Source organism: Puma concolor, chromosome A2 (assembly GCF_028749965.1).
Source record: "Puma concolor isolate L17-30 chromosome A2, mPumCon1.1.hap2, whole genome shotgun sequence".
NCBI lineage: Eukaryota > Metazoa > Chordata > Mammalia > Carnivora > Felidae > Puma > Puma concolor.
In genome coordinates, this window is record NC_141668.1 from 147,096,178 (window position 1) to 147,123,584 (window position 27,407).

At 41.6% G+C, this 27,407-nt stretch overlaps 1 protein-coding gene across 10 annotated transcripts in view; it reads left to right on the forward strand.

Moving 5' to 3' along the window:
- The first annotated feature begins 22,368 nt into the window (after positions 1–22,368).
- The window catches only part of ERC2 (ELKS/RAB6-interacting/CAST family member 2), a 934,759-nt gene continuing 929,720 nt past the window's right edge, over positions 22,369–27,407 (forward strand). For all 10 annotated transcript variants that reach the window (XR_015248352.1, XR_015248351.1, XR_015248353.1 and 7 more), the window contains exon 1: positions 22,369–22,509. The gene's annotated coding sequence lies outside the window, so the exon portion shown is untranslated. The remainder of the gene's footprint in view (positions 22,510–27,407) is intronic.

Sequence of the window (27,407 nt, forward strand, 5' to 3'; positions counted from 1 at the left end):
AGGCACCCCACGCCTCTTCTTTATCATGTCTCTTCCTTGGCTGGGCTGAATTCTCACATTCACCCACTTTCACTGACTTAATGCATTCTATTTCTACCAACAAATATAAAAAGCAAAACAGCTTTAAATACACATGTCCACATAATCACACTTTTCTGCATACAGAACCTCTTTCAAGTTTGAGCTCTCATCAATATAACTGGATTGAATAATTTTAATCTACATTAAAATAATGTATTTTGCTTCCTGATTATTAGTCCCTATCAGTGTGACTCGAGTGGAATAAAGGAAGTGATCTTGAATCAGGGTTTGAGGCTTTGGAGAAACAGAGTTACAGGGAAGTGGCTTACTTAATACGTAATGCTTATTGAGTCCCTACTATGTGCTGGGCCCAGTGGTAGGGACTGGAGATTGGAAGAAAAGTGACACCATATTGGTCTTCAAAAAGTTTATAGTCAATGAAGAGGGAACAGATGAGTACAGAATAATTCCAGTATCACCTGTTAACTATTATGTAAGAGGGTTGACATGGAGGGGAAAGTGGGGGTACATGCTCAAAACCCCTCATACTTGACATATCTCTGTCACTTTCTGGCTTTGTGACCTTGAACACATTACTAGAGGGCAAGTTTACCCCACTTCCTATGTGAAATATGGGGGTGATTATGTCTATTATGCAAGGTTATTGTATCACATTACATGCTATACTTCCTGGTGCATAGTATGTGCTCAATAAGTTGCAGGTCTTATGGTGATCATTATAATGATAGCATTTGTGATGTAGAACGTGTTCCAGAGACTCAGTGGGAACAGCAATGAGTTCTTATGGAGGTCAGGGATGCTTGCTAGGGGAGATGGTGCTGGAAGTATACCTGCATCTGTAGACCATTTGTCAGGAATGTCAGGGGGGAAGCTCTGCACTAGGAAAGTGTTTGATGAGACGACCTCAAAAAGCCTGTCCAAGTATAAGATTCTATGAATATTAGGTTAGAGAAATCTCCAGCTGGCAGAGACCTTTCAGGAAGAGTGCTTGATAAACATTCTTGACAATGTGGGATGAACTGATCAAGCCAAATTGACCCTCAATGTGCATAAATAAATAATTCCTTTTCCCCTTTTTATGCAGATAGTGTAGCACATAAGCTTCTACCAGTTTCTAGGATCTCTGTAACTCAGAAGGTCAAGGGTTTTGTTTTCTTGGATTAAGATATTTATGCCTTCTTTAGAGGGGCATCCATTTTCAGTTGGATCTGATTTTAAACTCCTGGAAACTTTGGAACAACAGATAAATGATAGGTGTTTAGCAAACTAATATGCACTTAGCAAATACATAATCACCTGCATTGATACAATGATCCTTCCTCCCAAAAGATGTTTTATTTTAATAAATATAAAGGATGAAAATGTAATACTGTGTCTTCTGGACACCAGACTTCAGATTTTTTTTCAAAAAAGTAAAAAATCCAGATGTTTCTGAGTGTATTGTGTCTCTTCAAGATAAGCCCTCCAGCTGTGCAGGGAGTTGTTCTGGCGATGCTCAGGCAATCTGGACTTGTGGGAACAAATGTGGCCTATATACAATCTTACAATCTCTCCCATTTCCTACTTGATTCTAATTCCTACAGAGGCAGGCCTTGTGGCATGTTTTTCTTTGGCCTTGAATTTCTCGAGGTAATGTGCATTAAAGGGAAAAGTCGATATCTGTAGTTCAAGGGCAAAAGAGACCATAAGGTACTGAAAAAATTAGAGTCCTGCAACCCAAGAAGTCTGCTGTGTTGTGCTGGCATATCAGGCCCCAGCAGCAGAGCGAGCCAATTCTTGAGGCAAAAGCCACAGGAAGGGAATTAAAGGAACTCCAAACCTCTTACTCAGCACATGCTGTTATTCATACAGAAGCGGGGATACCAGTAAGACTCAACATGCTGACTCAGCATCAGCCTACAATTCTTATTATGAATAGAGAAATCCTTGAAAGGGCTAACTCCTAAGGGATGAAACACCCATATTATTTTGGGTGAGCATAACCTGATGTGATTTTTGCAGTGGGCAGTGGAAAGGCGATTTGCCCAAACAAGGGCACAGATGGAAGGGAGAGAAGTACTTCCACTTGCAAATTGCACACAAACTGTGGAGCCCTTAGGAGCCCTAGTGCTGGGGGTGAATGCCTTCTAGCTGTGCCCTTGGGCAAATGGCTTACCTTCTCTATGTCTCCCTTAGTTTACTTATCTGTAAAATGGGGAATAACTTTGCGGACTGGGGAATGCTTGCTTTGTAGGTGGCCCTGGAGGATTAAATGACATAATGTATGTGATGTGCTTGCTCCAGTGCCCTAACACTTCATGAGTATTCAATAAATGCTAACAAGTAATTAAGACAGTACCTCATGATGCCTTGTTTCCATTTGGAACAGCAAGCACTACCAGTTGCTCTGAGGCAACTTAGACTTCACCCCTCATTTTTAAACTTCTAGACTTATGCTCATAAAGATTGCTTTTAAAAAAGTAAATAGAGAAAACTAGAAAACTTATTTAAGAAACAGAACAGGAAATTCTCATCAGTGTTCTAAAAAAAAAAGATCAATATTACTCTAGGGTCTTAAAATCAGGATCTAACTCTTAAGATTCTGTTGATGATTATTGTGTACACATTGAAATGCTATGTGACAGTCATGCTAAAGGCTTTGCCTGAAATATTTCATGTAACTTTCTTTTTTATTAAGTTTATTTATTTATTTTGAGACAGAGAAAGAATGAGCTGGGGAGGGGCAGGGAGAGAAGGAGAGAGAATCCCAAGCAGGCTCCATGCTGTCAGCAGAGAAACCGATGTGGGACTTGGACCTACGAACTGTGAGGTCATGACCTGAGGCAAAACCAAGAGTCAGACTCTCAACCCACTGAGCCACCCAGGTGCCCTTCATTTAACTTTCAGAATAACTTGGTGAAATATGATATTATCCCTGTTTCACAGATTAAGAAACTGAGGCTTTAAGAGATCAGGTAAATTTCCAAAGGACTGATAGTTGCTATACTAGTTAACTATTGCCGTGTAACAAATTATTCCAAAACTTAGTGTCTTAGGACAGCACACACTTTCAGGGCCAAGACAAGTGTGTGTGAGGGAGGTGTAAAAGTTAAGGGGATGACAAAAAAACTCGGCAACAAAAATAAATAATATTATTAAAAATAAAAATTCATGTAAAATACCCATGATTAACAAAATACCCATATTTAAATAAAGACAGGATCAGTATTACTTGTTTTTCCTTCTGCCTAGGCTCTAATATGGGTAGCCATGGTACTGCTAGTGATCCTGTCTTGCTTTCTATGACCCCATCTTTCAAATGACCACATATTTCACATTGATCTGCTTATCTCTATTCCCAAAGCTGCTATGCTAGTTGAAGCTCTCTTCTTTCACTTGTGTTACTGAAATTGTCCCCCCAAATGCCCTTCCCAGCTGTGGCCTGGGTTTCCAAGGAAGCAGATTCTGAGATGGAGATTTGCCTGCAGGAATTTTATTGGGGGCACACATGGAATCGACACAGAGGGGAGGTGAGGAAAGCAGGATCAGGCTGGGGGAGAAGTTGAACTGTGATGCAGTCACAATATAGGCCTCAGCTGATTTCACAGGAAGTCCTGGAGGTATCCCACTTGCTACAGTAAGGAACAGGGCCTTTATACTGACACCTGCCCCCCACTCTCCCAAACACGTGTAGACTTGCCACTGGATGCAAGCTGCCCCAAGGAGGGCCATGTTCTTAGGCTAGGCTCCTCTTTTCAGCCAAAGTGGATTCCCAGAGAGGGATCAGATGAGCACCATCAGTCATCATTGCCAGGATAAGCCAGGGGATTGAGTGCTTCAGTCTTGAAGCAGAAAGAGTATCTGGATGACTTATCACAGCGTCTATTACCTCTTTCAATTTATCCCCTCCTATAGATGCCTCCCTTAAGCTATTGGAGAAGCTGAGAGCTGCCCATCCTGCCCTAGGACTATCATCCTCAGTCTGGAATGCTGTCTCTACTCTGAGCTTTGTCTTCCCAACTCCTACTTATTCTTCAGCCTAAATGACCAACTCACGGAGTTCTTGCAAGATCCTCAATTGCTTCTACTGCTACATACCAAAGCACCTTAAAACTTAGTGGCTTAAGACGACGTATATTTATCATTTCTCATGATTCTGTAGATTGGCTGAATGGTTCTTCTGCTGGTATTTCCTGGGCTCACTCTTGGGGCTCACAGGTTGACTTGGGGCCGGGCTCAGCTGGGGCAGCGGGCCTTACCTTATCCACATGGTCTTTCATTCTGGCTTTTTCATGGTATGGTGGTTTCAGGGTTGCAAGAGGGTAAGAATGGAAGCTGAGGGCTTCTGGATGCCTAGGCTCTGGAACATGCATATCACCTCTTCTGCCACATTCTGTGGGCCAGAGTAGGTCACAAGGACAGCCAGATTCAAAGGAAAGGAAGATAGATTATGCCTTTTGTTGGGAAGAGCTACAATGACTTTGTGGCCATATTTGATTTATCTGAGCAACCTAACCTAAATACCCATGCTAATCTCTCCCCATTATGTCCTCCTTCATTGTTCTTCTTATAACAATTTACAATCATGTTTATTTCTATCTATTTTTCTCTACTATACTGTGAGTTCTGAGAGAATGGATAACATGCCATTGTTTTTCCACTCATTCCAACTGCCAACTCTAGTGCCTTACAAATAGTTGGTGCCTAATTAATATTGGTTGGATAAGTGAATGCAAGTTCCATCTGAGATCTAACATTCTATGACTGCCATGGATTTTGACAGCCCAGAGTTATGACTGAAATGAATTCTACAAGTCTCAAAGTAGTGGTTCTCAAAATATGGTTCCTGAATCAGCAGTGTTGGTATCACTTAGAAACTTGTTAGAAATGCAAATTCTTGGACCCCACCCTAGACCTACTGGACCAGAAATTCTGGGGGCATGACTGAGAGATCTGTGTCTTATCAAGCTCTACAGGTGATTCTGAGGAGTATAACAATTTGAGAACAATTGTCCCAAAGTATGTTCCCTGGAACAGTGGCTTCTGGGATTTATGAGTGTTAAAGGATAAAAGGATTCAATGGACCAATAACTAGGAAGCACTGAATTAAATACAGATAGGTTTCTATACTGCAGGACTTCACTTGCTCAGAACCTTTTATTTGCTAATTTGTAATGGGAATCTCTGAGAAAGGTTTATGGTGTCTAGCTCCTCTTCCAGGAGCATCTAATTGGACTAGCATTCCATGGAATGGACTTTGACTCTTGGGAAAAAACACTGCTATAAATTAGAAGCAGAGTGTATAAACTGGCAAAAAAGTATTACAATGAAAATTATCTATTGAAAAAGAATTCTACAGCTGATCCAGCTATAAAAGACATTTTGGGTCTAAGTCACAATGTGTGACATTGTGTTCAATTTGTTTGTTGGTAGAACCTATTGCAATGTTATTTTCAAAGTTGCATTGTTTCTAAACTAAATCTGGGTTTTCTGTTATTATAACCAATTTGCAGATGAGGAAATGAAGGCTCAGAGGGGCCAAGAACTTGCTTGAGGTCATGAAGATGGGATCTCAAGCCCAGCAAGGTATATGGCTACAGAGAAGTTAACATTGACAAAACATTGCTGAGTTTTTCTGTCTGGCTTCTTCCTGGGGATTCAGGACATTTCCAATGGCATTGAGCCTCGACGGGGAACCAGCCAGCTGGAGCTGCTGCTGTTTCTTCCCACATAGTGAGGGTACTTAGACACTTGGGATGCTCCTGGCACTGCCGTTACTGTTGTTCCTCACCTTTAACAAGAAAGGCCATCCCCCATGCATACTTGGATGCTAGTTGGTGGATGCTCCAATATCATTTTCTTAAAACCTGGCATCTCCTGCATGGTCCTCATCTGGTAAATCTGCTTTGCTAGTTTTGCAATAGGAGAAGAACTAATAAATTATATCTTTCCACCCTGCTGTTGGTGCTGTTCTGGCTTTCTGTTTTCCAAGCGGAAGCAACCATCACTCTATAATGATTCCAGAATTCTCCCCACCAAACAAAGTCACAAATCTAAGTTTCTAGGAATAAACACCAACAAAATACCCATCAATGAGAAATAATTATTACCAAGAAAGAAGATAGAAAGTTGTCCAAAATAAGGATATTTTGCTTATTGCAGTTAATTATATCCAATTTATTATTGGCAATGTTGTTATGTTACTATGATGTGTCAACAACAGTCTCTCGTTGAGTGCCCACTATGTAATGACAGCTATGCTAAATGCTGTATGTCACAATGGGGCGCCTGGGTGGCGCAGTCGGTTAAGCGTCTGACTTCAGCCAGGTCACGATCTCGCGCTCCGTGAGTTCGAGCCCCGCGTCAGGCTCTGGGCTGATGGCTCGGAGCCTGGAGCCTGTTTCCGATTCTGTGTCTCCCTCTCTCTCTGCCCCTCCCCCGCTCATGCTCTGTCTCTCTCTGTCCCAAAAATAAATAAAAAACGTTGAAAAAAAATTTTAAATGCTGTATGTCACTGAATTCTCACAGCAATGCTATGAGGTGGTACACTATCTCCATTTTACTAATGAAGAAACTGAGGCTTAAAAAAGTTCTCCTGCTTCAAAGCCAGCCAGACTGCTTAACCACTCCACCATGCTATATATAGCAATGGGAAGCATAGAAATAATTTAAATGTTCCTTAGAAACACTTGCCTTATTTTCTTTTTGGCATGCAAAATCGTAGGATAATGTACTTTTAAGATCTAAACCACTGAATTACTTTTAAGAAATGTCTTTCCTGGGGCACCTGGGTGGCTCAGTCGGCTAAGCGCCAGACTTCGGCTCAGGTCATGATCTCACGGTTTGTGGGTTCGAGCCCCACATCGGGCTCTGTGCTGACAGCTCAGAGCCTGGAGCCTGCTTCAGATTCTGTGTCTCCCTCTCTCTCTGACCCTCCCCTGCTTGTGCTCTCTCTCTCTCTCTCTCAAAAAATAAACATTAAAAAAAATTAAAAAAAAAATGTCTTTCCTTCACCCAGTCCCTTAGTTATAGGAGGCAGAATGGTGTTTGGGTGAGCAAAGTTTGGGTGGCTTTGGTGTGAGAAATGCCAAGATATGGGGAGAATTACTTTGTGGGACATGGTCCTTCATTTTGCAAATGGGGAATACTACATTCCACCTCCTAGGATTGTGGTGAGTGCTAAGAGAGGAAACATATTTATGTAAAGCAAGTGTTTACTGAGTGGGGGCTATTCTATTATTATTAGGGGAGTCCCTTGAGTTCAGCTCTAGTATCTCCCTGTGTTTAATCTTCCACATCCCAAACTCCATAGCTTTCCTATGCATCTTCATTTATTTAAGGCTCATATTATACCTACTGTCAAACAGTGTTCAAGACAGAGGCTCTAAATCAATCTCTGTATAAACACAGTTGGCTTTGAAGTTATTGGAGAGGTCAGAAGTCATAATGCTAGTCTCAGCCATGTAAAACTTGGCAAGCCCCATGCCTCAGTTTCCTTATTTATCAGTGGGGATAAAATCAGCACTCTGTTCCTCAAAGTGTTGTTAGTAGGACGATAAATCAAACAAGTGGAAAGCTAAAATATGCTACCAGCAGTCATTAGTGTCAGCTTCTAGTGAGCTTATAAATGCCACAGAGGGTATGTTCTGCAACAGGAAACAGCCCGACCCCATAATGAAACACAGTGACAGAACAAAGCCTTATTTGTTTGTCTTTGGGTCTTCTTCTGTGAACTGCCAATGTGAGAGGGTCAGCCATCCTGTTTTCTGCTTCTTCTAATGAACTCCCTGTGGTACAATTACTTACCTAAGGTCAAAAGGCAAGTCTTCAAGGCAGAAATCTCATTGTCCTCTCTGGTTTACTTCTGACATGGAACTGTTTCGTCCCCTTGAGGTGAAGGTGCTGTGAAGATCTACTCTTAATTATGTACTTTCTAAAATCAATGGATTGAGACAAGGACGAACCATAGAGATGCTAAAAAGCATCACAATTATTGCTGGTAACCTGGGAGAAGTTTCCATTGCCCAGAAGCTGAGGTTCATTTGTCATTTTATGTTTTAGAAGCCAGTCTCATGGAAGAACTGTGTTCTTTAACTTTCCTTCCCACTCGAGACTACATCTGTTCCCCACCCCCTGTCTTTTAAATGTTTTGCAGTGTTTGCTTTGACAGATTGCCAGCTGCTTTTCTTCAAAGTGGACTGAATGGCCAGAGCTACTTGGACAATTTAGATTGGAACACCTAGCTACAGCCTACTCCAAGGAGGCTGGTACAAATTTATATCCTCTGACTGTGGGGAGCATCTTCTGAAGAAGGAATTGCTTATTTGAAGGCTGGGATGGACATCCTGAATGTGTTAGATGGTGAGAGTCTTAGTTGTCTAGTGGTTGGTCAGGAGCTTAGACTTGGGAGGCACACGACCCAGTTGGAGCCTGACCACACTAGCTGTGTGAGCTTGGGCAAGTCACCTCACCTCTTTGAGCTTCCCTTTTCTTTTATAGTGCAGCTGGAATGGTAGATGTTTCAGAGTGTTGCTCCGAAGGTTAAATGAAATTAAGCTTGTAAAGCCCTTAGACTAATGCATAATAAGTAGTAAGCACTCAACGGATATCAGCTAGTGCTACTGACACATGCAACATGCTTGGCATGAATATGTGTATTAAGGATGGCTGTTGTAACATTATTAGTGTGAGTTTTGTCCCTTGCCACCTAGACCTTGAATCAGCTTTGCTTCAGCCCCCTGGTCTTACAGAACCTTACACAATGGAAGTGGTTCCATCATTTCTGTCTTAGAGGCTTCCTTGCCACAGAACTCAGATACGACTTCCTTGGGCAGTGGGTGGAGGCCATCACCAGTATCTAAAACAGATTCTAAGTTGTCCTCATCCATCTCAGTCTTTGTCCAAGACTAGTGTGACCTTCCTCTTCTTCTCAACATCCCCGTCCCCCACCAAATGCCTCCAAACCCTCACGCAAACCCAGAAGTTCTTTAGGAAAAATGTATCATTCCTTCTTTTGAAGCATGTAATTGACTTGCCATTAGAACTCAGTCATGTATAGCAGGTACCCCTCACCCAGTCTTGGTCAATATTTGGGTCAAAACTGGTCTAGAGGCTCTCAATCCTGGATACACATCAGATTTGTCTGGTGGGGGGCTTCTAGAACATATAGGTGCCCCACTGTTGGTAATTAAATCACTGTGTAGGACTGGTCCTGTATGTCTGTGTAGCTAAGACTTTTGAGTGTTTATGCCAGGCACTGTACTAAGAGCTTTCTATGAATTAGCTCAGGGAATCCTCATAACAACCATATGAGGTGTTATCCCCATCCTACTGAGAGGTTAAGTAAGCTGGTCAAGGCTGAGTTTGAGGAAGAGCCTGGGTGAAACTTAGGGAGTCTCTTGCTCTCCAAAGCCATAGACTGCTAACAACCAAGCTATTTCTTCCCAAAATCTATTTGAAGAATGACTCAGTATCTGAGCTTCCCTAATATTTTACAACACTTGTTGGCAAGAGTCTCGAGACTCTGATATTAGTGGGTGCCTGATTTCAGCTACAAGGATAGAGGAGGAGGTGGTGTTGAGGCGATGCCCCCCATTTTCACACCCTCACCCACATTACATCTGCAGTCATTGCAAGGTGAGGCAAGTGTTAGTCATGTTCCCTGAGACCCAGCACGTATTGGCCATTTATTCTAATTAGAAGCAATTAAAGAATTACTCCTTATGGTGTAAGTATTTCCTTGCCCAAAAAAGAAAGGTTTTGGGCTTTGGCAAAACAGAGGAAACATTTGACTTTTCCACCTCTTGTCTTATATTAAAAATGAGGCAGATCTATGGGTTTAGTCCATAATTAAGTTTAATTTATTTATGCATTTTGATTTTTAATAGTTTTGAGAATTAACAAAAGAGCTATAAAAATAACTATAGTGGAGTCACCCTCCAGAATCTTATAAACTCACTACTACTTACGTTGATGTGACAAAATACAATTATATTTATACATATACACCTGCAACATATAACGCACACTCACACATATACATACTTGCTCATAATTCACACACATCATGAAGAAACTTAGTGGTTTATTATATTTTAAAATATAGCAGTAAGCCTCATTTTCCAAATTAGTAAATATTAGTTTATTGACACATCCATTTGTTCTGGTTCTGATTAGTAGAATTAGAGTCAGACACACTTTGGTCTTAATGTAGGAAGAAATTACCTAATCCTTTGAACCATTCAATAATGGAATGGACCACTTTGTGGTCTAAGTGAGTCTGGTCTCACAGGGAGGATTCAAGCAGAGGGTAGGCTCTGAGAAGGGGAAGCTGTCTCAGAATTGTCTTCCTTTCAATATTGTGCTAAAACCTAATGTTGTAGGTGCTTTGAGAAGGTAAGCAGTATCATTAGCAACCCTTTAACACTTTGGCTTTTTTCTGGAACCCTCTTTCAAGAATGCCTGAGTAGGGAGGGAAGGTATGGCTTCATCTTATCTGAGCTTCTGTCAGTTCCTTTTTGGATCTAACCAGTTACACATCCAATTAGTGTTATTTGTTATAATTATAACTTTCTTTCCTGAAACTGATAACCAATTAATTTCATAGAATGTAGATCACATGACATCAAATAGCTACAGGTGTGTGTGTGGGTGGGGGGGAGGTTTTGGTTACATGGAATAAAGGCAGTCGTCTGGCCCTCTTAAGGAAGGCTTCTTAGCAAATTGGCTACTCTTTGAGTTTCCAAATAGTATAAATTCATGGAATAAAAGATTTTATTCTCAAATTTCAACAGTTTTATTATATCACTTATACTAGGCCTGACATTGATGTCAATGTCATAGATATGGTCCTATTCCTGATGGAGCTTGGGCATATAGGTGCTGGATGGCACTGGGTACACAGCACTGGGTCTGTGAATCAAGCAGTTATTCCATTATAGTCATGATAAGGACCATGAAGTAGAATTGCAGGGGTCAATGAGATTTGGTAGCATGGGCACCTAACAGATGGCTCAGGGAGAGCTTCTGAAGAAGATGCCATGTGAGTTGAGACTGAAAATTGAATAGACATTAATTGGGTGAACTGGTGAGAGAGGAAGGTGTTAAGCAGAGGAACAGGCAAAAATGAGCCCATTTTTGGAGAGGCACTAAATTGGATCCAAAATCAGGTTGCACTTTTTCCCATGGTAGATTTTCTATGAATATTAGTCTGAATTCCTGAGGTGACTTAAAACCAATATGTGAAAGGCCCTTGAATTTTATTTCATAAACTGTTTGTCTTATGGCTCTAGGAAATTATTCTTCTTGTACCTGTTTTTTTAAATTTTTTTTTCAACGTTTATTTATTTTTGGGACAGAGAGAGACAGAGCATGAACGGGGGAGGGGCAGAGAGAGAGGGAGACACAGAATCGGAAACAGGCTCCAGGCTCCGAGCCATCAGCCCAGAGCCCAACGCGGGGCTCGAACTCACGGACCGCGAGATCGTGACCTGGCTGAAGTCGGACGCTTAACCGACTGCGCCACCCAGGCGCCCCATTCTTGTACCTGTTTTATTTTGCAGAACATACTCCAGGGAAGGCACTGTGGATATTGTATTCCACAGTGGATGTGAGCACTGCGGATGTTGTATTCCAATGCAGGACCATTCTTCCTTCTTCAGCCCTGAAATACCCGCTAGAGAGAAATGAAGGCATGCAGCGTATGTTTGAAATGCCCTGAGAAGGGCATATGCCACTCTAAACAACATCTGACATGCATCATGTTCCAATAAACTCTGTTTTTGAACAAGGTCACAGAAAGAATGAATTTTGATCTTTACTCACAGTGTAATTTTTCTTTTAAAGAGAAACCCAACATTACAAAAAGTCATGCATCCCTTTCTTATTTTTAGGACTGTTTTGCTTCCAAATGTGTTCTGGCTGGCGCCCAGCTTTTTATGTGTGTTCTGAAAGTTTAGAAAGAACAGTTTTTGAAAGTCACACTGGCAATTGAGAAACTCAGAAAGTGGAAACCGCATACAGCCCCAACAACGGAATTCACTGTACATCATGAAGAAGATGATGTTACTTCCCATTTACTGAGCATTTACTATGAGCTTAGCACAGTCATAGAAACTTTCCATGCAATTTCTATTTTTTTAAATTTTTAAAAATCTTTCCTTATTTTTGAGAGAGAGAGAGAGAGAGAGAGAGAGAGAGAGAGAGAGAGAATCTGAAGCAGACTCCAGGCTCTGAGCTGTCAGCACAGAGCTCAACGCGGGGCTCAAACTCATGGACCATGATATCATGACCTGAGCTGAAGTCAGACGCCTACTGACTGAGCCACCCAGGTGCCCCCATGCAGTTTCTTATTTAATTCTTTCAAATTGTCTACAGGGCAAGTACTATTAATCACCTCCTCCCCCCTCCCCTTTTTTTTTCTAATGAAGAAATAGGCTTAGATGGATTATGTAAATAACCTAGGACCACACAGCTCATAAATGGAGGGACTGGGACTTGACCTTATTATTCTGTGACCATAAAACCCAAGTTCAGCTCTATTATACGTGCTCCATGCCTGGGAAACTGCATGGTGGAAACACTGGGTGTTAGATCTTTAGGCAAATTCAAACTCAATAGTAACAGTACTTATGGTTGTGGGCCTCAACAAATAAGGCAAACATAGCCTCCTCTCAAGTCACTGGCTAAGTTCTTCTGACAAAGAGTTTTAAAGCCCCTCTGAATGGATGGATGAGTTTGAGTTTACTACGAGGTGTGGTGGAGACACCTGACATGCAAAAGGCATAATCCTTAGTCGCGTGGCAGAGATGATCATAAATCCCGCAGGGGACTCTCCTTTGGGCAGGTATGATGAGTACTGTATGGCTGGTTGGGGAATGGGTGTTACTCACACTTCTTCAGTGCTGGCCTCTCATTTACATAACAACCATCAACTTCCCAGCAAGATTTACCTCTCTCTCTTTCTTTCTTGTTATCTTCTTTCTCTCTCTTTTTAATTTTTCATTTTGCAAATTTCCAGCATATACTTAAGTAGAGAAAATAGCGAAAATGAACTTAGCTCCAACATTGATTGACATTGTGTCACTTCTGTTTCATCCATCCTTCTACTCTCCCTAATTTTATTTCTTGAGTACCTTATTTTTTAATTTTACTTTTATTTATTTATTTTTGATTTATTTTTTCATTCTTAGTTTTATTGAAATAGTTGACATACAATATTATATTGGTTTCAGGTGTATAACACAGCAATTTGACAATTATGTCCATGATGCAATGCTCACCATGTGTAATCACTGCCTGCCACCATGCAAAGTTATTACATTATTGACTACATTCACTATGCTATAGTTTTCATTTCTGTGACTTATTTATTTTATAACTGGAAGTTTGTATCTTTTTATCCCCTTTACCTACTTTGCCTATCTCCTTCCCCCTTGCAACCACCAGTTTATTTTTGGTATTTGTGAATCTATTTCTGTTGTCTTTTAGATTCCACATATAAGTGGAATCATACAGTATTTGTCTTTTTCTGTCTCACTTATTTCCCTTAGCATACCTAAGAGTCTCTAGATCCATCCAAGTTGTCACGATGGGCAAGATTTCATTCTTCTTTACGGCTGACTAATATTCCTGTGTGTGTGTGTGTGTGTGTGTGTGTGTGTATTACATCTTCTTTATCCATTCATCTATTGATGGACACTTAGGGTGCTCCCATATTTTGTCTATTGTAAATAAATAATGCTGCAATAAACAAAGGGGTGCATATATCTTTTTGAATTGATTATTTTTTTCTTCGGGTAAATACCCAGAAGAGGAATTAGTAGGTTGTATGATATTTCCTTCCATTTTTAGTTTTTTGAGGAACTTCCAGACTATTTTTCATAGTGGCTGTACCAATTTACATTTTCACCAACAGTGCATGAGGCTCCCTTTTCTCCACATCCTTGCCAAAATTTGTTATTTCTTATCTTTTTGGTATTAGACATTTTGACTAGTGTGAGGAAATATCTCATTGTGGTTTTGATTTGCACTTTCCTGATATTAGTAATGTTGAGAATCTTGTGTTTATCACTTTTAAAAATGTCTTGTGTTTCTGGCTTTAGAAGAAGGTCAAAAACATTCATCCATACAATGGACAATGATTCAGACATTAGAAGAGAAAAGGACAATATGCACTGACATGAACTTTTCCGTGATGTACACAGTTTCAGCTGAACAAAATCAAATTGCAGAAGTGTATGTATACTCAGACTCCTTGGGTTGCAAGTGGCAGAAATAGCTTCAGTGAGAAACAGAACTTACTATGGGTCTAGCATAGTCGTAAGAACTAGAAGGAGTAGTAAGAACTCTCTGGAGTAGCTCAGAGAGTTGAAGACAATGTTGCATAGAAGAGCTTTGGGCATGATGGGAACTTTGGGGTCCTCGGCAGTGGAATCAGGGACCTGAATGTTCTCAGAGCCAAGACTCTCTGCCTCTTATCTCTCTTCTACATGTTTGCAGATTTTCTATAAGAGTGGAGGCATGGATGCCACTAACTCTGTAATTGCCTTCATCAAGCTCCTTTTTGCCAGTTGAAAAACCCCAGGGAAGGAGTCTGCCTGGCCTGGCTGTGATCATGTGTCTAGCCCTTGGAGCAATCATTATGGCTAGTGGGGAAAGGTGATGTAAAAACCCCTGAAGACAGAAAGACAAGGTCTAAAGCTAAAAGGAGAAGATAAAAGATACTGAAAGAAAAATAAAACATAATTGGGCCCAATTTTTGTTAAAATATACATTTAAAAAATCCAAGGGAATATACACTGTTAAAAGTGGTTGGTTGTCTCTGAGGGTAGATTTTCACTTTTCCTGGAATGTTTGAATTTTATTTTGCAATGTACTTCTCTTTCTTTTGTAAGCTAATTTTTTTATTTTTTTATTTTTTAGGATTTTCATTACAAAGTTAAGCAGAAAACGTTCTAAACCAGTATGCTTTTTGTTTGTTCACTTGATAATATATCTCATTAATCAAACCCAGGAGTATCATCTGAAGCTGTTGCCAATTTGGTACATATTTTTATCATTCAAAATAGCTTGTTTTCTTTTATTATTCTCCTCCAAGCAAATTAGTTCCCTTTCATTTAATTGTGTAGTTAAAGCTTTTGTTTGGAAAAGAACTCTGTTTCTCAGAGCTGATCCAAAGCCTGTTTCAAGAAATGGATGAATTTTGGCAACATAAGTTATGAAGCTTTTTACTGTCTGTAAGAATTGCTTGGCGATAGAACATTCAGTAACCTGAGCCATTTTTGTAGGTGGTAGGATATATACCTAATGGTTGGAAGAAAAACTAGCACCTTCTCCTGTTTTCTGGGTCCAGGCCCTGTTCTACCTTTATCTAGCATCAGCCCCTGCCCTGAGGCAGGTTGATTAATGGGCCCATCACTTATATCTTTGCAGTTTAACTGCAGATTCCACTCTTCATATTACATTAACGATTTTCCTATTACTAAAAAACAACTTATGTTTATGGAATTCTCAGAGTGTTTATTCAGACATTTTTCTCAGTGACTTTTCAAATATGTAGCCTAAAGCTCTTATTTTGTAGACCTTGGGTCCTTGGTAAAGTTGGGTAAACAAGTCCACTTTGGTCCCAAGAAACATTTCTAGGTGTCTGGTTACCCTTTCTCTCCACAAGAACCCACCTTTAGGGGAGGTGTTTTTTTCTCCTTCCCAAAGAGATCCATCCAGGCTGTAAAGATAATAGATGAACACAGACATTCTCACAGCACAGGAATGATGTGCTGAAAGCACATCAGGAAGTTGGTTGTTAGTTAAAAGTCCTCGTGTAAGAAATTCTTTTTGGAACACCAGGGTGTAAAATCTCTATAATTGAAGCTCCAGCCTCTTTTTCTCTTTGTTTCCTTAAAAATTTGTTGTTGTTGTTCCTAAAAGTTCCAATAAAACTTTATTTACAAAAACAGGCAGTCAGCCCATGGGCTGTAGTTTGCTGATTTGTTTTTCAAAAATATTATATTATTTTTGATTTACCTTGAGTGCTGAGATTTTGGTGCCTCCTTAAATTTTGCACCCCAAGCTAGTATCTCACTTGCCTTGTTTAAGTCTTGACCATTTAGTGTAGAGTTTCACAGATTTGTTTAAAACTCCTAACAATGTAAGTTTTACTCTTTTCCCTAATGTGATCAGCATTATGGGCAGAGAAGCCACCATTCCTTGAGTCTTCTAAGGATTTTTCCTGGATGGTTTTATTTTATCCTCATCATAGCCATATTCAGAAGAAACTGTGAACTACTCCCATTGTATGAATAAGGAGACTGAATCTCTAAGTAAGTAACGTGTCTGAAGACACATAACTATTAAATGCTGAATTTTTGCCACTATGGAGGAAAAGAGAAAAAATGTTGGCTTTGCTATGTTATTGATATTTCATATATCTTTCATGTTTCAACACCCTCATCCCCATTTTAAAAATGATTTTTCTCTCATGTAATGAATCTCATTATTAGTTCCCTTAAAGTTTTGCTGGGTCTTTTCAGCATCTGCATGGGGGGAAATGTGGATAGGATTCAAGGTAAGAACTTTTCAGGGGTTTCTAGAATAGCTTAACTCTCCATAATGCTGTTAGCTTTTTAGAAAGAGAACATGGTGGTGTTTGAATGTAACTGCTTTGGTAGAAAAAAGCACTAGTCTAAAGGAGTAAGCGTTTGAGTGAAGCCAAAAGAATATGTGAGCCTGCAGTATTTTGAAGTTTTTAAACCTTGTATCTGTAGTTAATTCTCTTCTTAGGGGTTTCCAAGAGGACTTTCCACCTTGAAGTTATTCTTGAAAAATGGGCATGGTAAAAAGTCCTTTTAATTTTACAGCTTTTAGCATAATTTAAAATGTGCTAATGAACTACCTTTAAATAGCCACGCCAGGGAATGCAGAAAGAAGGGGAGGTCTAAGGGATGGGCAGTATATCATGGAAAATGCCATAAAGAAACAGACACAGGCCAGGCTCAGGGTTTGGTGTGGCCATCTGCCACATTTTCCAGAAGCAGAGTAAGTAATACCCAATAACTATAAGAGTATCTACTTATGAGGTTTCCCCCAGGTTTGTTTTCTTTGGGAAATCTGGTAGCTAGGCAAGTTCAGCCTTTGGATTCTAGTGAACTGGAATGAAGGGCATTGTTTGTTTAAGCATGAAGAAGATGGCTTTTCCAATCAGGGAGTAATTGTGGCTGCAAGGAAAAGAAACTTGCTCAAGCTACCTGAGGCAGAAAAAAGAAAGGTACGCATCCATTGGAGGGACACAGGGGCCTCTCATGGAACCCAAGGACATCAAGGGTCCCCAGACTTTATGAGTGGCCAGAATTGTGGAAATGGAAAGTTATGAGAAACCAAGTAACTAAAGCAATTGATGTAATTGTACATTATATGAACACTAACCAACATTTTTGCAAGCCCCTGAAAGACTTGCATACCTTGAGATTACAGATTCATAGGAAACTCTAAATGGGGAATTAATAAATGTTTAATTATGAATGTCTACAAAATATAACTTTATGGTTTTTCATATTTACAAACATTTCATTCCATTTGAAAATAATTGTAGGTTAGATTTCATTCTCATCTCACAATAATTCTTGAGTATGCTCTATGATTATGGACAAATCATGGCCACAAGTGAATATAATGAATTAGCCAAATAATTTTATAAATATTTTTTTTTTAATTTTTTTTTCAACGTTTATTTATTTTTGGGACAGAGAGAGACAGAGCATGAACGGGGCAGGGGCAGAGAGAGAGAGGGAGACACAGAATCGGAAACAGGCTCCAGGCTCTGAGCCATCAGCCCAGAGCCCGACGCGGGGCTCGAACTCACGGACCGCGAGATCGTGACCTGGCTGAAGTCGGACGCCCAACCGACTGCGCCACCCAGGCGCCCCTAGCCAAATAATTTTAAAAGGAAAGCTAAAAAACCTTCAAAAATTTCCACCTGGAAAAAAACATTTTGATGGTGCTGGATTTTGATATGCTTGCTATGATGCTTAGGCCTACAAAGTCTTAAAACATTCATGGCAAAGAGAATTGGCTTAGATTGGTTTAGCTAAACCAATAGGTTGGCTTCCTAAGCGTCAGATGATTATTTCTGATCCAATTAACTGTGGTGGTGTTGGTGCTAGTGACTCAGTTCATTGGACCTTTTTTCTTTTATGGCAGCCCAATGATGTTTCTCTTGAATTAAACTTATCCTGTTGAGAGACATGTAGAAATAACCGCATGCCTAAAGACAAATAATTGTGAGTTGTTTAGGGATTTTGTTTCTCATCTAACTAAATTCTTCCCATGGCTAATGACTGTACTGGGTTACTCAGCCATGCCTATGACTCTAATTACCAAATGTGATGACTTCCAAGCACAGTCTTCATATTTCTCTCATCTGACTTCAAAGCACACTGAGATAGTCACCTTCCGGATATTTCCACCATGAGGTCCTTGGCACCACAAATTTAGAAAGCTCCAGCTGAACCCATAAATTATTCGTAAATTTTCATAAACCTGTATCACCCACCCCCACCTTTATTTCCAGTCTTAGTGAATGGCACATTATCCAGTTGCCCAAACCAGACTCCTGGGAGCATTCTTATATCCTCCCTCTTGTCCCATATCCAATCACTCACTAAGTCCATTTGATTTTGTCTTGTTGATTCTAGAGCCAAACTGCCTCATGTCGGAAGAAGTAATTGAGAGGATATGATCACCATTTGACCCATAAGTTGGACCTGGGTTATTTGAGGCTCCTTATCTGCTTCCCAGTCCTTAGAATGTACACTCTTCCCACTGTTCCCACAGTGGGAGCCATTTCAAGGCTTTAGCCTTGAGAGAATAAGGTCTTGAAAGCATTTGGACAGTATACATGACTGAATGCAGTTAAGGCCTTTACATAAACTTTTAAGATTCTAATGGGCAGGTGCAGAGATTTACTTGTCTTGCAATCACTGGAGACAAGCCTTGTATGTAAGGTTCCTTGCTTATTAAACCTGCCACCTACCAAACTGGACTGGCCTGCCTCTTTCTTTGGTGTCTCCTTGCTTTCCACATAGGGGGCCAGTTTGGGAACCAACACATGGGTTTGAATCTCAGTCCTGCAACTTCTCTATGTATAAAAGAGAGAGATGTTGTTGTTGTTGTTGTGTATTATGACCCTATATCATTGTGCAACAAGAACAGTTGTTTCTAACCAGTGCTTAGTTCCTGGGCCACTTGGCCACGATGTCTATCTATTGGGCAGGATTATGAGGATTGGCAGTGGTGAATGAACATATTGGGGAACATGAGGCTATAGATATAGTGGTGTTTTTCCATTGGAGAGATTTTATTACTTTTTTCTACTTGGTTCAAAAAATATATATAGGAGTATACAGTTTTCTTTTTGCTTCAGGATCTAACGTGGCACTGGGCAGAGCTGACAAAACTGGTTGATGGAGAAGATGTGTGGTATAAGCAAAAGGGGGAATCGGAGATGCTTCTAGGTTTGGACCTGAGCAACTGGATAAAGGGTTGTGTCATTAATCTGATCCACGACCTTGGGAGAGAAGAGATTTGGAACATAAAAACCCAGAGTCCTGTGTAGAACAAACCAAGTTGAGAAGCCAGTTAGATACCCACATTGGGGTTATCAAGTAAGAAGTCGGATACTCAAATATTTTAGATCTTTAGGAATCTGAGTTTCTGTCTACATAGCTATTCTCCTTTCTGCAGACCAGCAAAGGTCTTAGAGCTCATTTCTCAGTGACTTCGGCATCATGGTTTTCGTGCCCTAGTTCTGATTTGGGCTACAAGCTCACCGTTCAGTACCCACTGGCTGACTCATTCCAATGGCCCAGTTTCAAATATTCTGGAGAGAGCTTATGACAGCCCACCCAGGGGCAGGTGTTCTCCAAAGATTTGATCTCCTACAGTTGGAGTCACAGAGTATGCAGGCTGCTGCTCTGGGCTGAGCACAGGGTGGGACAGGAAGGGTGGAAATTTGATGACATTTCCTTGGGAAGCCGTTCCCTGAACTCCAGGGAAAAGATTGGCTGTCCTTCTTATATGCTCCTACAGCACCCAGAGCTTTGTCCCTTCATAAGTGGTATTGTAATGGCCTGTTTTCTTGCCTGTCTCTCTTGCTGTACTGTACCTTAAGATCCTTTAGTCCAGGGGCAACTTGGTGGCTCAGCCAGTTAAGCATCTAGTCTTGATTCTGGCTCGAGTCATGATCTCATGGTTTGTGAGTTCCAGGCCCATGCTGGGCTCTGCCCTGACAGTGCAGAGCCTGCTTGGGATTCTCTCTCTCCTCCCTCTCTGCCCCTCCCAACTCATGCTCTCTCTCATTCAAAATAAGTAAACATTTTTTTTTTCAAAAAACATCCTTTAGGTCAGGTTTTAATTTTTCAGATGAGAAAACTAAGCCCCAGAGAGGATAAAGACAACTTACGATCCCTAAAACTTCCAGTCCTTGTTTTACTACATAAAGTTGTTTTCTATTTAAAGTGATTATTCTTAACTTTCTCAAGGACCCAATGTGAAAGAAATCTGTTGAGAACCATAGATCTTCTCTCTGGGGGAAAAATGTACATAGGCATATAAACAAGAAGTTGTCCCTATGAAGTCCAATGATTCCTGTTTAGAACCATGGATCAAAGGAAAAGAGACTGGGTGGACGAGAATAGTGAATTTTAGGTATAGATTTAAATATAGTCTCAGCTGGGTATGTTACCTGACTTTTCTGAAAGACAGAAACATCTTACAGAGTTTTTGTGAGAGTAGTGGAAAAATGTGAGTGGTGCACATAGGAGGTAGTCAAGAAATATTGGTCACATTTCAAAAGGTAAGGGATTTTAGGATTTCTCAAAGGACTCTCAACAAGGTCTACCTATCTATCTATCTATCTATCTATCTATCTATCTATCTATCTATCATCTATCTATCATGCCTTTTTGGCAGAGGCTGTCAAGGATGTACATGGGAAACTAAACACAACAGATGTAGCTTGGTTTTACATTGGAGCACCTGGGTCAATCGAATAAGTGCAGATTTCTTGTGACTGAGAGAAAGAAGAAGGTAAGAGCGAAGAGGTCTCAGGGAATATGAGTCTGTGAAAAACTATAAACACCACAAGTGTAAAAGGAAGGCTTAAGGAACAGGGCATTTGGGTAGAGTCTACTTCCTCCATTTAATATTTGAATTCCCAACATGGGAGGAAGGAAGGAGTCATCCATAGTCATTATGCTGATTCCACACCTCTGCTTATCCAGACATCTCATGGCTGGATTTAGCTTCATTTGCCCAAGCTTCCCAGCAGGAAACATTTAGATCTGGCCACTGAAATTGCTGGCAGCAGACTCATCAGGACAGAAAGGAAATCACTGCTCCAGTCTTGCAAATTGACTACTCAGTGAGAGACCAAATCTGGAGCTTCCAGTGAGGTTTGGAGTCCCCTCCCTAATACAAAATGGTAGTGGCTGGGGCTCCAGACTTGTTGGCTGGAAGCTTTTTCCAATGAAAAACGTGTCCAAACTCCTGCTGCAAATTATCTTGAGGTGTATACATGTGTGTGTGAATGAACTCAGACGCCATCTTTCTACCTTAAACGGGATGATGCACGCACATTGCAGGGCATAGAGAAGGCACTCAATGAATGGCGATGATGATGATGATGATGATGATGATGATGATGATGATGATTTTTTTTTTCCTTGCTCCCTTTTTCATCTTCCATTCGCTGTTCTCCTTAGGAGAACAAGAAAGTAAAAATCTTATGAAGTCCCTTCACCCTCCTAAAGAAGATTAAGTTAATAGGGTGCCAGGGCATGGGAACCTCAACCTCCCCTCCCCTCTAAAGCTTAACTTAAAAGACAGTTTGCATCTCCTCTACCAAGTGCCATCCCTGCCCCTGTCGCCAAAGCCACTTGACTAGTCCCAGGAGTGCCTGGCTGCTTTTGGAGGGGGGTACCCGGGAAGGGGCGTCGGGGAGAGGAGAATGAGGGCCACGTGCGTCAAGACGGCCTCCCGGGAGGAGGCGCTTCGAAGACCCCAGCCACCCAGGGCCAGGCGCTCTCTGCTGCCCCCCGCGGAGGCGCCCGCGTCCCAGCCCCGGCTCCCCCAGCGGCTCCTCGGGAATGCTGGGAATGTGAGTCAGGGCCGCGGCGAGCCGGCGAGCGCGCGGAGCGGCCGGGCGGGGGGCCCGGCGGAGCGCAGCCCTGGCAGCGCCGCGCGAGCGCGCGTCTCGGGACTGCGGCGGGTGCCGCCCCCTCGGCCGTCAGCCCCGCCCGGCCCCGCGCCCGGCCCCGGCTCTCGGAGCCGTGCCCTCCCTCCCCGCCCCGCTCCTCCTCCACCTCCTCCTCTCGCTCCTGCTCGCTCGGGCTCCGGCTCCGGCGCCGGCTCCAGCTCCTCCCGGCCGCCCGGGGCCAGGGCGACGTGAGGTTGTAAAAATCCATGTGGGACGGCCCCGGGGCGAGCATCCGAAAGGTGAGACGTCGACGCCGGGGCCGGGGCCGCTGGGCACCCGGCTCCCTCGGGGCGCCCATGCCGGGCATCCCTCGTGCCGGGTCCCCCTCACTAGTGGGGAGCTGCAATGCGTTATCACGGGGAGCCGAGGGGTGAACCATCCGCCTCCCCTGGGGCTTTCTGGGGCGGGGGAAAGGATGGGGCGGCCTAAGGGCGGATTTGCCTTGATGTAGAAACCCCCGGATTGGAACAAGTGCACGGCTTGCACTGGCGCGCGGGCGCCGCTCGCTCGCCCCGGCGGCCCGGGCCACCTCCTGCAGTCCCTCTCCGGCAGCCACCCTCACTGCCATCGCCTTTCTTTTCTCCAGCTCCCCTTTTTCGCCTGGCTTCCCCCCCCCCGCCTTGCCTCGAGGGGTGGGGTGTACGCAGGGGCAAGGGTCTGGGGGAACCCCAAGCAGAACAAAGTGGAGAAAGGTGGAGCCCCAGCCCAGGGGGGTGGGGTGCCTGACTGCCTTGGTGGGCTCCGAGGGGAGCGTGTTAAAAAAAAAAAAAAAAAAAAAAAAAAAAAAAAAAAAAAAAAAAAAAAAACCCGTGCCAGGGAAAATGAAGCCGGCTTTACTGGGGAGGGGTAGAGGGTGGTGGTGTATGAAAACGAATACGCTGTGAAATTAAACTGAACGGCATTCCTTTCCTCCCCTCCCCATCTCCGAATTATACAAGACAAGGGGTACTTAGAAGGTTGTGCCTTATTTTTTTCTTTCTCCTTCTTTTTTTTTTTTTTTTTTTTTAATTTCGTCCGAGCGTTTGAAAGATCATCTTAGGACAGTGAAGATTAAGGACTGCTTTGGTGCGGGTTAATAAAACAGCGCTCATAAACTCTCGGATCGACCCGGGCTTATTTATTTTGTACTTAAGGGTCTCTGTTCTCCTTTCCAGAGAGGGAGGGTCTGCTCTGTTATGAGCGGATCGATTTTAGGCGGCTACCTGCCTTTGCTGGATGAAAGGCAATTTACTCCCAGAGTGGTGAATTGTCAGGTCCCTCTGTGATTGACAGTTACACCTGCCACTTATGTGGGCAGAACGGGGACCGGTAAAACCTCAAGAGCCAATCAACGCTCGGGAGAGGAGGGCAGCTCCCACTTGTCATGGTTAGTTTCCTGGTTGGCTTTTTAAATCAGTGGTTTTACTTAACCATTGGTTTCCACCAGGTATGAGGCTCCAGCTGTGAGAGGCAGACAAGCGGGAGGAAAACTCTTCGAAAATGGGCTCAGAAGCAAGTATACTTGACTTGTGTTTGTTTCTTCTCTGCCCCTTCCTCCTCTCACTAGTTGTGGTAGTTGGGGATGCTCAGGCCATTGGCTTCAAAAAGATGAAATGGATCTGTGTAAAAAATAATGCAGTGGTGTTGGGGGGGCGGGAGTATTAGGGGGTTAGAATTGCCCACCTATTTCTCTAGAATTGCAGACTTCTTTATAAGTGACACCATTTACTGTTGAGCTATCTGGAAAAAGGGTGTGGCACTTTGTCTCCTATGGTCACTCTTGTCCTTGTAAAGTCACATAGTTTTTCAGTATATAGTACTTGGTTCTTGGCTCTATTAATGGATTTGTAAGATATTTTTGAAGCAGACAAGCATGCCTTGTTAGGATGACCACGGATTGAAGGGATTCCGTTAGTTTTTGACAGTGTAACTCAACTTCTGGAAGTGAGGGCTTGCCTTCTTCACTTACAGTTTGGCTGTCAGTTTGGAGGTGGCAGTGGGGTCAAGCCAGATCATTTCTGGAGGGTAGAAGAGTTTGCTTTTAAGGTGAGTTTGCTCCTAAGGTGAGCCATCTTGTCTGTCTGCCTCTGTGCTTTAATAAAAGCCTTGCACAGTTTGGGAGGGTGATGTGTGGATGGTGATGGAAGCATGGTTTCACCAGCAAGATGTTCATGGGTGGAGGGAGTGTGGTCTCAATTCTCTATTAGTGAAAGCCTTATTTTTTTCAGTGCCCTTTTCCTGAATTCACTAGAAAAGTTACTGATCAGAGAGCTGTTACCTTATAGAAGCTGTATCTGGATGTGACTATAAAGCTGTGCATTCAGTGTTTTGTGAACAGATGGTGAGTCAGAGTATACTGATTAGGGTGGTTATCATGTAGGAGCCAGGTTTGTGAGGGTAGTATTATTACTATTACTATTATTGCTATTGCATATGCTAGCACTTTGTGGAGTATTTTACATACATTATCTTTTTAAAAACTTTCAGAGATCCTATGAGGTAGGTGTTATTATTACCCCCAAATTATAGATAAGGAAGCTAAAAGGAGTTTTGTATCGTGTCACAGTTTAGTGTAACAGTGATCTCTTCAGCACAGGTTTCTCTGACCCAGAGCCTGTGACCTTGGCTATGGCCTTGAATTCGAATTTGGGTTGTGCTGTCTATGTGTCTGTTCTGAAGTATGGCCTCTCCCAGCATACATAGGGCCTGTTCTGTTAAGAGTCCATTGCGATGTTAATGACCTTTGCACTGTCCTATGTGTCTTGCCACTCTGAAGGCTGTCACTTCTTACCAATAGGCAAATTTAGTAACTTCGTGTATTATATATTTCTGGTAGGTCAACTTTAGCTGAGTGGAAATTGGTTCCAAATGTAATGATGATTATTTAAAAGAAGATAAAACAAAACAAAACCCACACTCTTCTATTTTTATTGATACCTTAAACTTCCAGTTGGAGTTTTGAATAGGTATTGGTTGAATACATGATCTTATTCAGTTGGCTTTTTTTCCCCCATTTGCTAAGGGATTGGAATTTTATTTTCTCTTTCACTTACAAAGAGACTCTTTTTCATTAGTGAGTAAATATAATTATATTTAAAATTATTCTATTAAAATAGTATGGCCTCCTTATTTTATTTTGTTGGAAAGGCCACAAGACTTAAGCCTTATCAGCGTCTTCCCATTGGTGAAACTCAATGGTCATGGTTTGCCAAAACAGATACCCTCAAATATGAGTTTAAATGAATGGAATCCATAAATTCACCTCAACAGACAGTCTTTGACTTTGGTGATATTGACTTTGTATAATCTACATTTTTGTTTGTTTTGTTACAGACACCCTTAAATGCCTTTTATCAGATAAGAAGTTAACATTTTGGCTGTTATATGGGAGACCTACTTGCCAGTCAACAGTTTAGTTTCAGCAAGGTTTATATTATTGCTTGATACTTTGTTGTGACTTTCTTTTAGAAAAATAAACAAATGGAAAATGAAAAAGCACTGATATTAATGGGAATGTAGGTCTCATAAATCTAAAACAGTTGATCCAAAGACAGACATCATTGGATGTACCAAAGACAGATATGCTTCACACTGTTCTTTCTTATGTGAAGAAAAGGAACAAAGTGAATCAACATGTAAGAAATGCGAAAATACATCAATTGATAGAAGTTATATTAGGCAACTTTTGCTCTGTGTCAAAACTTTTTGACTTACAGCAACAGGTATTAATTCTCACACTCCTGAATTTTTAAATTGACTGTGATTTGGCTGATCTAGGCTGGGCTCTTGGGATGGCTGTCCTGTGGGCTACATGTTGGGTTCTGGTCTGCTCCCCATGTGTTCTTGGGCCCAAGCAGAAGGGATCGCAGCTACTTAAGGCATGCCCCTCTTGTGGCAGGTAACTGGATTTGATAGCCAAGTCAAACTGCACAAACAAATGTCATTTTCACTAATGACCTTTTTGGACATAGCATGTCACATGGTGAAGATCAACATCCATGGGTAAAAGTAGACTCTGCCCATAGTAGAGGAGGGAATATTTGATGAACTGTAATCTGAACTCCCACAGCTTATAAAAAGTAATGTGTGTTAGAGAATTTTATAATGTTTTTCTTCTTATTCTTAGGGAATACAATCTGCATCCTCTCTGTCCCACAACTAGCTTTATGACATACAAACCTAACGTTTAACTTTTACATTATAGGAATATACCATGTTTGATTCTAGAGGATTGACTATAAATGTGAGTATGAAATGTACATGAATTACTTAAACTATCAAGGCACTGTTTATTAGAGCCCACTGTGTTCCAACAGACGAGGCTCAATGGAATAATGAACATAGGAGTTTTTGTCAGATGTGGGTTCTGCCACCATAGCACTTATTATTAGGGGTAGGTGTCAGGAAAGACTTCTTGGATGAAATGGCATTTTCCTGGACCTTGAAGCAGAGATAGTGTTGGAAATACATATAGAGCATATAGATAAGTATGTAGTAGAAATGTAAGGAGAACATCTAGATATAATGAGTTATTCCATTTGATCAGAGGGTAAGATAGGTGAGTAATAATAACAACAGTAATTATAATGGTAGTAATTACAGCTCTACCTTTATTGAGCTGTTAACTACTGTGCTTAGCACTTTACCTAAAATGTATAATTTAATACTATGATGGACATTACTGATTGCCTATCCAATATTCATTCTCTCCTTTCTAACTAAAAGAACCTCAATTTTGTTTGAGATGGAAATATGCCCATCTCACTCTCCAAGACTCTTTTACAGCCTGGAGTGGCCATGAGACTCAGGTTTTATAATGATGTAAGTGGATATTGTTGGATGAGGGCTTTCCTAAAAGCTTAGTGAGGAGGACACATGTGGCTAGTATACCGCAACAGCTTTGGCCCCTTTCTGCTTCTTGCTCCTGGGAACATAGGTGCAGTGCCTGAAAGGGCAGCAGCCAACTACCGCAACAAAGATATTAAAAATGGCAAAACCATTTTGAATGGTTCCATGGTTCCATTTTAATGACAGTTCCATAAAAATGGAACCTGGAAGGATCTTGATCTCAATGATGTCATTGAGCCATAGTACCAGCCTAGACTGACTTCTCCCATACTTCTTATTGCATAAAACAAATTACCTCCTTACTTGCAAG